This window comes from Aegilops tauschii, chromosome 2, assembly GCF_002575655.3.
Source record: "Aegilops tauschii subsp. strangulata cultivar AL8/78 chromosome 2, Aet v6.0, whole genome shotgun sequence".
Classification (NCBI taxonomy): domain Eukaryota; kingdom Viridiplantae; phylum Streptophyta; class Magnoliopsida; order Poales; family Poaceae; genus Aegilops; species Aegilops tauschii.
In genome coordinates, this window is record NC_053036.3 from 586,363,163 (window position 1) to 586,367,142 (window position 3,980).

The following is a 3,980-nucleotide window of genomic DNA, read 5'->3' on the forward strand; positions in this document are numbered from 1 at the left end:
TATAGGATCATAATTACCTATGGACAAGAAGTTGATAGGACAAAGCAAAAGAGATAGAAGTCATGAAGGCAAACCAATAGACCTGAAGGCAAACATAATTGTCTGGAGTAGCAAGTGCTTTCTCCTAATTCTTCCTCTTCTCTTCAGAATTTTTTGTGCAATGCAACTAATTATTTTTTGTACGTTTTGATGACATCGTACAAAAAAATTGACTTGTCTTTACTACATCAACTGAGATATGTAATCTAAAGCTTTAGATGTGTTAAGACTGGTAATATGTGTTAAAGAATTTTGGTTATTCTTCAACACCATTAGAATAATTGTACTGAAATCTAAAGCATTAACAGAATTCTACAAGCATTATCTATATAAAATTTTGTGAAGGTACCAAGTTTCATTATCGGATTACTGTCGAGTGCAACACCATAAGCATAATTTGACTACAATCTAAAACATATAACACAATTCCATAACCATTAGCTATAAAATGTGAAGGTGGTAGGTTTCATCATCGTAGTGGTGGCTAGTGGAACACCATTAGCATGGTTTGTCTTAACATTAAACCCTTAATAGATATCCAAAGGCAGCAGCAAACTCTAGAAAAGTTTTAATCCAAAACCCTAAAATATACATCGAAGTGAAGGCCACACATACAGAAATGAAGCTCGCCAACTTGGACGCCGCCGCGACCATAGAACAAGTTGCAACATGCCAGGTCTCCGATCATGCACGCCGGCGCGGGAGACCTGGCGTTCCACAACAAGAAAAAAGATTAGACGGAGGCATCATCGTGTGACCGACGACATGAAGCACGGCGAGAAAAGCCGCTCATAACGACGTGCGAGTGGACGCACTAGGAGGCCACAACAGCATCGGGATGGTGCGGGTGCAGAGGTATTTGGAATGGAGACAGGCTACAAACTGAATTATAAACAAGCTTCATAAACAACAACACTGACCGGCGGTAAAACCAAAAAGGCGGAATCAAAGGCTCAACACAAACGGGTCAAATATAACAGCCCGTTAGTGAAAATTGTTGGTCCATTTTGGCTGTCGCTACACACGATCACTGACCGGTTATTTTCAAACCCGTCTGTGATAAGCATCAAGCCGAGCCCCAAATGCAATATCATTGACACATCTCGGCTCGCCGGTCAGTGCAAAGGCTCATCACTGACGTGTGGTCACTAGCCAGCCAATAATGAGGGGCAGTGCTAGTCGGATATTTAGTAATGTTAGAAATATCTACATATCAAGACACTTTGGATCATGGGATTGGTGTTACCAAATTACTATAAAATCCCCATACATGACCTACATCATTTCATAGGAATCTAAACATGAGCTTCAACTTCCTTTTTCTTTGAGAAGTCTAATTCACTTACAATCCATCTCCTCAATCATGTGTTTATTTTTTATGCACCGTCCAAAGGGACTTCTTGCAAACAGACATGTGTGGCCAATTGGCTGGCACGGACCCGCATGGGCTTCATGCATATGTTGCGGTGAGGGTGTCGTTGGTGTTCGTTTGCGGTGAATCGCAGTCGTTAGGTCGTTGGAGTGACGACAACGATGCTTGCACACAAGCTTGGTGATGGTCTTCCTCTCAACAGTGTGTGTGATTGTGTGTTGGTCCATAACATTGGCTTTGTGGGCGAGTCGTAACAGTTTTCGAGTATTTTTTTTCTAACAAATTGCTAATTCTCTCGTGCTTTCTGTGTGCTTCAAGCTCCTACGGTTCAAACAGGTCAGACCATAGCACAAATAGAGATCTAGGCCTATTTAGCCATTTTCATTCCTAACTGGGCCTTATGGGAGGGGGGGGGGGGGGGGGGGGGTGATGTACCTATATTACTATCTGGTGTGGGCTCAAAACTACCTTCTGAACCATTGCCCGCCACTACCACTCAAAAACCAAAAACATTGCCCAGCGTGATAGCAGCCCGTGCGCATCGGTCATTGTCAAAGAGAAAGTCGGTTTCCCTCCTCAAAAGAAATAGAGAAGGGCTTCACCGCGGGAGCTATTTCTCGCCTCCAGTGAGACCCAGGAGATGTCTCGCTGAAGGGGTCTACAGTAATGGGCCGGCCAAAACGCGCATAGTAAATACAGTAAAAAAGAGGAGAAAAGGACGCACGGCCAAGATTCAAACCGCGGCATCCTCGCTGCGGGAACGCGCAGCTAGCCACCGGGCTAGGCTCGGGTTTGTGACGTACTAGTAGGGCGGCCTTACTTAAGTCGAAGCGAGTCAGTTTTTCCACTGTTTCTTCTTCATTTTTTCTGTTTTTCTTTTTCTTTTGTTTTTTCATTGGTTTTTCTCTATTTCCATTTTATTTATTTTTTCTTTCTTTTTCCATTATTTTTATTTATTTCTTCGTTCCTTATTTCGTTTTCTTCTCCGATTTTTTCATTCTTTTCTTTTTTTCTTCTCCTTTTTGTTTCATTTTTTGTTTTTCCTTTGATTCTTCTTTTCATTCTTGTATACATTTTTTCAAATACTTGTTCAACATTTTTTAAATAATTCCTCTACATTTTTTCAACTACTTGTTCAACATTTCTTAAAATAGTTGCTTAACATTTTTCAAATAATTTTTCATTTCTTCAAACACTTGTTCAACATTTTTTATATACATGACCAACATTTTTTGAAATACATGTTCAACATATTTGAAATACTTATTCAAAAAAATTTAATACTTGTTGAACATTTTTTAAATACTTGTTTAACATTTTTCAAATACTTGTTCAACATTTCTTTAAATACTTGTTCAACTTTTTTCAAATACTCGTTGAACATTTTCAAATACTTGTTCAACATTTTTCGAATACTCATTAATCCTTTTTAAAATAATTTTATAGAGTGTATTTTAAAGTATAAAAATGTAAAAATAAAGCAAAAAGGGAAAACAAAAAACATATAAAAATAAAAAACAGGCTATCGTTTCCTGGGCGCGTGGGCCGGCCCACCTTCCTCACCCCCTTCATCGAGTCTAGAAGTTAGACTCGATGAAGGCGAGGAATAGGGGCGCCTGCGCTGTGGAGGATAAAAAAAGGCTTCATTAGAGATGTGATTTGGACCAACGGGCATCAGCCAACCCGTTCTCCCTCTTGCTGCGGGAATGATCGCCACCTTATACAATGCTAGATGCTTAGGGAGTTGCTTAGAAAATAAATCAGGTTTTTTTGAAACACTGATGCCTATTTCTACAGAAGAGACGCCTAATTAAGCGTCTATACTGTACAAATAAGCACTCCTGATTTATTTCTCTAAGCACATTCTATAAGCACCTTGCATTGCACAAGGGCTAAAAAGATACCGGATTGCATAATTGCATTTCGTGTGTGTCGATTCAGCCACCGCTGAAAAGAAAAATGTGCGTCGATTCAGCCGTAAACTCGAGCTGCCCCTTCCAATCCGCTGTTGGTTGTACAGATCACCGGGTACACAGCACGTAACGTAAGAGCTCAGCTCCAGCTAAATCCAGCGTTGCATAGTACGTACTCGGTGTGAACCTCTGAGACTTTCAAACCGCAACAGAATCCATACACAGACGTTGGAGCAACTACGTGCAGGCAATCATACCGTGGCACACCGGCACGTCACTAGGAGGCCAATGCGGACGGCGTGAGCCCACAGCCATTGACACAGGCAGAGGAGCCAGCCACGTTTCAGAAATGGGGTTCCCCCTCCGTCGTCCTCCTTGCAACCTCTGGCATGCGCCATGCCATTGGCGTGTGAGGATTGATGGAGAGTTTTATTGCGCTGCTGCTGGCCTGGGCGATGCGATGCGATGGCGATGCGACGTGACATGGCCAGGCCCAGGGTAATAATTTCGCACGCGCGCCCGGCCGGGATCATTCGTTCGTGGCGCTGCTCATCCCTGATCCCGGGGCCATCATTTCACTACACATCATCATGCATCGCACACCATGTCATGTCGCTGCCATGCCATGCCACCACGAAACCGCCAATGCCATCGAG